General features: G+C 40.0%; 1 protein-coding gene across 2 annotated transcripts in view; it reads right to left on the bottom strand.

Moving 5' to 3' along the window:
* eif5b (eukaryotic translation initiation factor 5B) overlaps positions 1 to 10,955 on the bottom strand; it is an 89,743-nt gene that overhangs the window by 60,092 nt on the left and 18,696 nt on the right. The window lies entirely within an intron of this gene.

Here is a 10,955-nt window from a genome sequence, read left to right as displayed (position 1 = left end):
GAATACGGGTTTTATTACATTTGATGTTAACACATTCCGAGCATGTAAGAGACTTAAATATACACTCTGGTTAGTTGTAGGTTAGATTAGTAGATAGTTGAGTTTTGTCTGTTTGTTTTTTTTTTTGGTTTTTTTTGTTGTTTTGTTTTTTTTTGTCAAATTTTGGCTATTGTATATTTGAGCTAATTGTATATCAATGTTTATATCTGAGAGTTTTGTTTATTTTTGTAAACTTGTAAAAATGTTAAATTTCTAATAAAAATATCTATTAAAAAAAAAGCTAAAGTGAACACACACCCCTCGCAGAACAAAGGAAACAACATTAACGGAAATAACAATGGGGAATCAAAGTGGCAGGAGCTGAATAAATACTTGGTATCAGTCTCCATAGTTGAGCATTCCAAAATTACTAAATAATTTCTGACCGTTCAACAGTCAATCATATGGGAAACAGAGAAGAGCATTACCGACAAGGCCAGTATTTAGTGTGGTCCCCAATTGCTTTAGAGAAGGTGATGGTGAACACAGTTTTGAACCCCTAGGAAAAGTTCATTTATGCAATGTTAGGGACAGGTTCCAGGATTTAAACACAGTAACAACGAGTGAAGGTGGACATAGCTCCATATCAGGAAGGCGCTGACTTGAAGTGGAACTTTCAATTTTTATGGTCCCATATACCTACTGTCCTCTTCTTTTACACATAACAAAGGAGGAGAAAGACATTTTTATAAGGCACTTCTCAAAACCTTAGAAAGTCTCAGAGCATTTTAAAACCAATTCAGTGCTCTAGTCACTGTATAGTGATGAACATGACCAGGAAAGTGAGGTAGCTAATTTGCACATAAATTCAAACAACAATTTGAAATGACCAGACCGCATCTTGATGTTAATTAAGAAATAAATATTGCTGGAAAATTGTCAGATAACTCCCCTACTGTCCGGGAATTATTAAAATATTCAAAACTTCTCGGACATCTGGCCCTCTGTTTCTGTTTTACCATTCTTTGATCTATGGAAAATCAAAATGAATGCAAACCCTCATTTGCAGGCTGTCAAGACCAAGAGAACTGATTAATTTCTCCAGTACTATTATCTTTACTCCCACTGATTTCTTCAAGATCCACCATTCGCACTAGACCCATGGTTCCCTATTTATTTCCAGAATGCTTTTACATGTTCTACCTGAAGACTAATAAAGCCTCTGTCATTTTCTTATTCACCAGGCAGAAAATGGGGGAGATACTAAACGTGCATTCTGCATCAGTATTTACTGTGGAAAAGGATATGGAAGATATAGAATGTAGGGAAATAGATGGTGACATCTTGAAAAATGTCCATATTACAGAGGAGGAAGTCTGGATGTCTTGAAATGCATAAAGGTGGATAAGTCCCCAGAACCTGATCAGGTGCACCCTAGAACTCTGTGGGAGACTAGGGAAGTGATTGCTGGGCCTCTTACTGAAATATTTGTATCATCAATAGTCACAGGTGAGGTGCCGGAAGACTGGAGGTTGGCTAACGTGGTGCCACTGTTTAAAAAAGATGTTAAGGACAAACCAGGGAACTAGAGACCAGTGAGCTTGACGTCGGTATTGGGCAAGTTATTGGAAGAAATCCGGAAAGACAGGATGTACATGCATTTGTAAAGGCAAGGGCTGATTGGGGATAGTCAACATGGCTTTGTGCGTGAGAAATCATGTCTCACAAACTTGATAAAGTTTTTTGAAGCATCACTGAGTCAAAATCTGGAATTCCCTCCTTAAGGGCATAGTGGGTCTACCAACTGCACGCGGATTGCAATGGTTCAAGAAAGCAGCTCATCACCACCACCTCTAGCAACTGCGGACAGGCAATAAATGTAAGCCAGCCAGCAATACCTGCAACTGAAGAAAAGGACATGGGGCTTCTTCTGTTTTACTTGCCCAGGGTACAATAATGTCACATTGGTAAAGCAAAGCCAAAGCTGGCTAGTTGGTTATTTGTAAAGACATTTGATTTGAACAAAATGCTGTGATAAATTAAAGCAAAGTTATGGCTGGAAAAGATTTGGACTTAAATTCAGATTACAAAAATGTCACGAAAACAACTAAATGGTTAATTGATAAGATTGCGGATGCCAAAGTCACTCAGTCTTATATTAGAAGATTTCTTGTAGACGGACCTGTAATGGAGCTTCTGAGAGATTGAGAATTATAACTGATACAATTTCACCACACATGCGTGTGGTCAAAAATGTATACTTGAGTACAATAGCTCTGTCAAAAGATGGAGCCCAGTCAATTAAAACATAATCAGATAGATGTTTAACTTTAATTTATTAAACTTGTCCTTTTGTATTGTCCTCTATACAGAGGAACCTTGATTATCTGGCATTTGATTATCCCAATTTTGGATTATCCGGGTAAATTCACAAGGTCCCAATGCTTGGCTAAACTACGTTCTCCGGCATTTGATTATCCAAACATTCAATTATTTAAACAAAATACTCCCTGCCAGTGTTGTTCGGATAATCAACCTTTCTCTGTATTTTGTATTTTTATGTAAAAAGTTTTATTTTGAAAGTTATTGTATTTAAATATGAACATTGAGGAATGTACTCAACTAATGCTTTCTGCTTAGAAACACCCTGACATACCAGATTGTACACTATTTTATATTTTGTGATTTATTTTACTTGAAAATTATTTCAGCTGAGAGTAAACATATGGTACAGCATTTATACATGTATACTGTCTTTTCTCAGCAAAGACTATCTGTAGGAACCTAACTTGGGCTTTAACATTGATTTTTATGGGAAGCCATATTTCACTTTAAATTGTTTCATTTGATTTCATGATTTTCAGGAACACAATGATCACTTTACATGAGGACCAACTGGAGATGTACCCCCACATCTCATCACAACTATAGAGATCAGCAATTCATGAACTGCAGATGCTCCGTGAACATTCTCATTCTCTGTGAGGGTAGAGTGGGTGCAGGGTAATGGATGGAGGAGAAAATTTGAAGAAAATTTACATTTTAGAGACATTTGCAGAAGGTAACTGCTAAAATTCTTGGAACAATATTCAGTGTTATGAAGCACACAACTAGCTAACATAACTGTCCAAAACCTTGTATAAAGCAAAGCATATGCACTAAAATAGTTTGCACCTCAGTTATTTTATCGCATAAACCTGATGCGCGCAAAACCAGCAGAGCAGATATCTTTGCCTTTTATTGAGTTAACTTTACTAAATTTTTGCTGGAGCTTTATGTTTGAGATTTCGTCATCTGATTGCTACTCTTACCGTAAAATTGAAACAGCCCTCAAAAGTGCAAATCATACTCTGTGTTTGATTATTATAATGAGGGTTGTGGGATAGGGGAGTGGTATAAAACGGATTTACTTTTGTGCACACGAAGCACATGACATGGAAACTATGGGTTTAAGTGACCAGCTCCTCAGTGTCACGATATTTTTTATTCCTTTGCATGGGAAGGATGCTGTGAAACTTGAAAGGATTCAGTAAAGATGTAAAAGGATGTCACCAGGGTTGGAGGATTTGAACTATAGGGTGAGGCTGAATAGACTGGGGCTGTTTTTCCTGGAGCATCAGAGGGTGAGGTTCGTAAAATCATGAGGAGCATGGATAGAATAAATAGACAAGGTCTTTTCCCTGGGGTGAGGGAGTGCAGAACTAGAGGGCATAGGTTTAGGGTGAGAGGGGAAAGACATAAAATGGACCTAAGGTGCAACGTTTTCATGCAGAGGGTGGTGCATATATGGAATGAGCTGCCACAGGAAGTGGTGGAGGTTGGTACAATTACAGCATTTAAAAGGCATCTAGATGGGTATATGAATATGAAGGTTTCAGAGGGATATGGGCCATGTGCTGGCAAATGGGCCTAGATTAGATCAGGATATCTGGTTGGCATGGATGAGTTGGACTGAAGGGTCTGTTTCTGTGCTGTACATCTCTACGACTCTATGACTCTAAGAGGATTGATGAGGGCAGAGCAGTAGATGTGATCTATAAGGACTTCAGTAAGGTATTCGACAAGGTTCCCCATGGGAGACTGGTTAGCAAGGTTAGATCTCATGGAATACAAGAAGAACTAGTCATTTGGATACAGAACTGGCTCAAAGGTAGAAGACAGAGGGTGGTGGTGGAGGGTTGTTTTTCAAATTGGAGGCCTGTGACCAGTAAAGTGCCACAAGGATTGATGATTTGGATGTGAGTATAAAACGTGTAGTTACTAAGTTTGCAGATGACACCAAAATTGGAGGTGTAGTGGACAGCGAAGAAGGTTACCTCAGATTACAACGGAATCTTGATCAGATGGGCCAATAGACTGAGAAGTGGCAGATGGAGTTTAATTCAGATAAATGCAAGGTGCTGCATTTTGGGAAAGCAAATCTTAGCAGGACTTATACACTTAATGCTAAGGTCCTAGGGACTGTTGTTGAAAAAGGGACCTTGAAGTGCAGGTTCATAGCTCCTTGAAAGTGGAGTCGCAGGTAGATAGGATAGTGAAGAAGGCGTTTGGTATGCTTTCATTTATTGGTCAGAGTATTGAGTACTGGAGTTGAGAGGTCATGTTGCGGCTGTACAGGACATTAGGTGACAGTTGGAATATTGCTTCCAATTCTGGTCTTCTTCCTATCGGAAAGTTGCAAAACTTGAAAGGGTTCATAAAAGATTTACAAGGATGTTGCCATGGTTGGGAGGATTTGACCTATAGGGAGAGGCTGAACAGGTGGGGGCTGTTTTCCCTGGAGCGTCAGGAGGCTGAGGAGTGACCTTATAGAGGTTTACAAAATCATGAGGGGCATGGATAGGATAAATAGACAAAATCTTTCCCTGAGATAGGGGGAGTCCAGAAGTAGAAGGCATAGGTTTAGGGTGGGAGGGGAAAGATATAAAAGAGACCTAAGGGGCAACGTTTTCATGCCAGAGCAAGTGATGGAGGCTAGTACAATTGCAACATTTAAAACGCATTTGGATGGGTATATGAATAGGAAGGGTTTGGAGGGATATGGGCTGGGTGCAGGCAGGTGGGACTAGATTGGGTTGGGATATCTGGTCAGCATGGACGAGTTGGACCAAAGGGTCTGTTTCTATGCCTTACATCTCTATGACTCTATTATAATTTTAACTCCTCGGTGTGTCTTTTTTTTTTAAAAAGAATGTTCATTGACAGAATTCAGGCATTGCTGGCTTGGCCCAGATTATTGCCCAACCCTAAATACCACAGCAGCAATGGTAGTGGTGAGTTCTCTTCCTAAGCCACTAGAGTTCTTGATTCGTAGGGTTCACCCACATTGCTGTTAAGGAGGGAATTCCAAGGTTTTGACATGGCAACAGTGAAGGAACTACAATATTGTCACAAATCAGGATGGTGGCTTGGAGGTTAACATATGCCCTTGTGCTTCTAGTTGGTGAGAACACAGAATGGGTTGTCAAAGGAGGCATGTAGAGATTTTGCAGTGCACCTTGTAGATGAAAGACAACTTCCAGTGTGTCAGGGCTAAAGAGAGTGAGGAGAAAGTGAGGTCTGCAGATGCTGGAGATCAAAGTTGAAACTTTATTGCTGGAACAGCACAGCAGGTCAGGCAGCATCCAGGGAACAGGAGATTCGACGTTTCGGGCACAGGCCCTTCTTCAGGAATGAAGAAGAGCCTGTGCCCGAAACGTCGAATCTCCTGTTCCCTGGATGCTGCCTGACCTGCTGTGCTGTTCCAGCAGTAAAGTTTCAACTAAAGAGAGTGAGTGAAGGTGGTGCACAGGGTGCCAATCTGCAGGCTGACACTGAATTTTAAATGTTGCTTGAGTGGAGCTCAAGTCAAGCACTACAAAAAGCCGAACCTCTGACCTGAACCGTAAATATTATTCATTTCACTAGTCCAGTTCAGTTTACTGTCATAGTAACAGCAAGGATGCTGACAGTAGTCCATTCAGCAATAGCAATGCCACTGTTTATTAGAGATAACAGTGCCTAGCACTTAAGTGGCAAGCAACATCTGTGCAAGCATAGAGACTATCCAGGTCTTGCTGCAAAGGGACATTGACTGATATAGTATCTGAGGAATCGTGAATAGTGCTAAATATTGTGAAATCACCAACAATCATTTCCACCTCTGACATTTTGACAAATAAGGTAATTGAAGGAGCAGCTGAAAACATTTGGGCCCAAGACATAATTTCTCAGCTAAAGCTCTTGTAGCATCCCTCCAACTATAACATCGATGTTATCTATGTATGTGCATGCATGGATTGGGGAGAGCAGTTTATAAGGGAAGTAGAGTTTAATACAGCTACATAATGGTTCATAATTTCATCATTTCCAACACACTACCTTAGCAGGGCATAAAAATTTGCACTAGCTGGCAATTTAGGCTTTGAACCCACATGCCCAGACCATTAGCTTAGACCAGGGATGGGGAACCTGCGGCCTTCTAGGCCATTGTGTGTGGCTTTTTGAATGAATCCAAATTTTGCAGAACAAATCTTTTATTAATATGTTTTTTCATCCTTTATTATTTTTAATTTTAATCTTAAAGTGAATGTATTTAAAATACCAGAGAGTAAAAGAAAATTCAGCGAAATAATCCTCACAGACTGACCGTCACAATTTTTAAAAATGTGAATTTTGAAGAAAATATAATTGAAGATTCTTGGATGCGGCCTTATTAGATGACAACTAACATAATGTGGCCTTCCGACATGAAAAGGTTCCCCACCTCTGGCTTAGACCTTTTGATTAGCAGTGCTATAACAATCACTATACCACTACCTCCCCTTGAGGCAATGTCCACATTTACCTTCACCAATCTTTTCCCACTCACAAACCAGGGAAGTACTAACAATTTGTTTTCTAGCCTCTTGCTCATCAAATCTCATATTCTCTTTTTGTAATCAAATTTCTTGACTCTCAATTCTAGAATTCACAATCATGAGGTTTACTACTCCTTTTGACATCAGAATAAGCAGGCCTCATTAGTTAAAACTGGAGAAATTTTTTCTGTGGTGGTTTTATGCATCAAGGAAGTTCATTAAAAGGCATGTCTGTTTGTTATAAATTATGTTTTCATTCTTTAAATGCTAGTCATTCTAATGTCATGTCTTTTAATTTACTTTCTCAATCTGCCTGATGACCTCCCCATCAAACTGACATATTTGCATTGGTTTCATTTAACAACCTAGTTTTACATTTACCCATTCACATTTAAACCTAATATGAAATTCTACTATATTTTAGTACTGGAGACACTTTTAATACAAGCTTTTGGTGATGAAAGAGAAAGATTTTGTCAAATCTTTTCATTCCGAATTCATTAGGGCATCCATTAGAATAGTAATGCAATTTTTATTCAGCAAAATCTAAGTATTACACTACCAAAAAAGCATATTAATACAATTTCATACCATACTAGATTTAAATAGCCTGTTCCCTCATGGAAGAATCAACGTGTTATCTGTAAAACTCACTCATATCGCATTATAAACTTGTACTTGTGATTACTGAAAATTTGGATTCCCAAATCTACTTGAAGATTCAAGTCCCCCACGATTACTGCATTGCCCTCATTACATGCATCTCAAATTTCCAGATTTCTACTCCTCCCCTCACCTCAACTACTATGACGGAGTCTTTAAACAACTCCGTCGTTTAAAGACGGAGGATTTGAGCTATAAGGAGAGGCTGTACAGGCTGGGGTTGTAGAGCACTTTCTGTCCTTTTGTTTCCGACTTCCACTCAAAACTGATTCTAGTTCATGATTTTTTTCCTTTTTCACAATCACCTTTATCCATTTCTTTCCCACCAGGGCTGCTACTCCTGCTTATCAAATGTCACCTATCCCTTCTAAAATAGAAAGCATTTAGGAATTTTGACTTTCAAATGTGATCATGCGATCACGTCTCTGAAATGACTAGTAGATCGAAGCAATTAACGATTATGCTATTAACAGATTACATTTGTTGTGAATGTGTCCATTCAGATTTGATTCTCTTCCCCACACCATCCCCAAAAGACGATAATTGCTTTGCTCATTCTGAAGTCACTCTTAGCTGAATCCTCACGCATCAGCCTGCTTAAGTAGCTTAAAACGCCATCCACTGTTCCAAGTTATTCAATTCACCAGGACACTGTCAATGGGCTGAAGAGCCTTTTCTGCATTCTATAACACAATGATTTCTGTGACTATGACTAGTACCAACCTAGTTTAAGTGAATTTTATGCCCCCCAAAAAAACAGCTCCCTTTGTGTGGCCTAAAAACAAAACCATTGTCTTCTACACCATTCCTTCAGCCTTGCATTTAAATTGTTAATCTGTTTATCCCCATGTCAAATGGACTATGATTTAGGTAACCATGCCAAGATTACTATTCTTCAGTAAAATATTATTCTTAACTCTAGACATGACATTGGTTTCCAAGTGCACCGCAACAACTGAATCCTTCCCATCTACAAACAGATATCTTTAATCCCGGCACTTTGGAGTTAAGCAAACTTCTGAACTTGCCAATGGAGCTTCAGAGAACAGTATTTATTCCCTGCAGTACAGGCCTTTCCGTTACAACGTGCATTCCATCAATGCGAATTTGCTGTAACGCAACTGACTAAGTGAGGGCGCTGTTTCTAAAATGCATGTTGCCTGTAACAAAAATGTAACCATTGCAGTACAAAAGGATTGATTGCATACGGTTTCCTATCAGTACAACAAACCTTTATGCTGACCACAACTGAATAGCTTCCTGCACCCTTATTCAATGGTTAATTTCCCCTTTAGTCTCTCTTCTACTTCATGCAGGTACCAAGTACCTTGGATACCCTGTTGGCCAAAATCAAGGGCACAGACTCGACCATTACAAACTGAATCCTTGTACCTACACAGCACAGATGTGACTAAGGTGTGCATCTGTGCATACAGGTACCTGCTCCAAGGTTGCACACACAATGATTGGCACTAACTTCAGGCTCTGGATGTCACTGCCACTTAGAGGTCCACACAGCAGGAAGGAAAATTAGAGGGAACGCTATTTTTTTTACCCCTATCATTAAATAATTCTAAAGATTATTTAAATATAAAGGTTAAAAGGTGTCTTTCGTCACACTCCCTGAAACCCCACAACATGAGGGATTCTAGATCAACACATTTAAACTTAAGCTCCTCCAACTACAGACATTTCACAGAAACAATAGTCTGGATCACAATGCTACCCACAAAATTCCACTTGTGGCATTTACAGCAAATGAGCTGCAACCCAGCCTTGAATTGTTTTTGGAATGCACAAGAAATTTGTTGATGGGAAGCCTTCAGAAATGAGATAACAAGAATCCAGAGAAAGTATATTCCCGTCAGGGTGAAAGGGAAGGCTGGTAGGTATAGGGAATGCTGGATGATTAAAGAAATTGAGGGTTTGGTTAGGAAAAAGAAGGAAGCATATGTCAGGTATAGACAGGATAGATCGAGTGAATCCTTAGGAGAGTATAAAGAAAGTAGGAGTATACTTAAGAGGGAAATCAGGAGAGCAAAACGGGGACATGAGATAGCTTTGGCAAATAGAATTAAGGAGAATCCAAAGGGTTTTTACAAATATATTAAGGACAAAAGGGTAACTAGGGAGAGAATAGAATAGGGCCCCTCAAAGATCAGCAAGGCGGCCTTTGTGCGGAGCCACAGAAAATGGGGGAGATACTAAATGAATATTTTGCATCAGTATTTACTGTGGAAAAGGAGATGGAAGATTATAGACTGTAGGGAAATAGATGGTGACATCTTGCAAAATGTCCAGATTACAGAGGAGGAAGTGCTGAATGTCTTGAAACGGTTAAAGGTGGATAAATCCCCAGGACCTGATCAGGTGTACTCGAGAACTCTGTGGGAAGCTAGAGAAGTGATTGCTGGGCCTCTTGCTGAGATATTTGTATCATCGATAGTCACAGGTGAGGTGCCAGAAGACTGGAGGTTGGCAAACGTGGTGCCACTGAAGAAGAAGGGCAGTAAAGACAAGCCAGGGAACTATAGACCGGTGAGCCTGACCTCAGTGGTGGGCAAGTTGTTGGAGGGAATCCTGAGGGACAGGATGTATATGTATTTGGAAAGGCAAGGACTGATTCTGGATAGTCAACATGGCTTTGTGTTTGGGAATCATGTCTCACAAACTTGATTGAGTTTTTTGAAGAAGTAACAAAGAAGATTGATGAGGGCAGAGCAGAAGATGTGATCTATATGGACTTCAGTAAGGCGTTCGACAAGGTTCCCCATGGGAGACTGATTAGCAAGGTTAGATCTCATGGAATACAGGGAGAACTAGCCATTTGGATACAGAACTGGCTCAAAAGGTAGAAGACAGGGGGTGGTGGTGGAGGGTTGTTTTTCAGACCGGAGGCTTGTGACCAGTGGAGTGCCATAAGGATTGGTGCTGGGCCTTCTACTTTTTGTCACTTACAAAAATGATTTGGATGCAAGCATAAGAGGTTAGTAAGTGTGCAGATGACACCAAAATTGGGGGTGTAGTGGACAGCGAAGAGGGTTACCTCCAGATTACAACAGGATCTTGACCAGATGGGTCCAGATGGGCAGAGATGTGGCAGATAGAGTTTAATTCAGATAAATGCGAGGTGCTGCATTTTGGGAAAGCAAATCTTAGCAGGACTTACACACTTAATAGTAAGGTACTAGAGAGTGTTACTGAACAAAGAGACCTTGGAGTGCAGGTTCATAGCTCCTTGAAAGTGGAGTCACAGGTAGATAGGATAGTGAAGAAGGCGTTTGGTATGCTTTCCTTTATTGGTCAGAGTACTGAGTACAGGAGTTGGGAGGTCACGTTGTGGCTGTACAGGACATTGGTAGGCCACTGTTGGAATATTGCTTCCAACTCTGGTCTCCTTCCTATCGGAAAGATATTGTGAAACTTGAAAGGGTTCAGAAAAGATTTACAAGGATGTTGCCAGAGTTGGAGGAT

The sequence above is a fragment of the Chiloscyllium plagiosum genome, chromosome 6, assembly GCF_004010195.1.
Source record: "Chiloscyllium plagiosum isolate BGI_BamShark_2017 chromosome 6, ASM401019v2, whole genome shotgun sequence".
Lineage (NCBI taxonomy): Eukaryota > Metazoa > Chordata > Chondrichthyes > Orectolobiformes > Hemiscylliidae > Chiloscyllium > Chiloscyllium plagiosum.
This window is presented reverse-complemented; position numbering and strand designations above follow the sequence as displayed.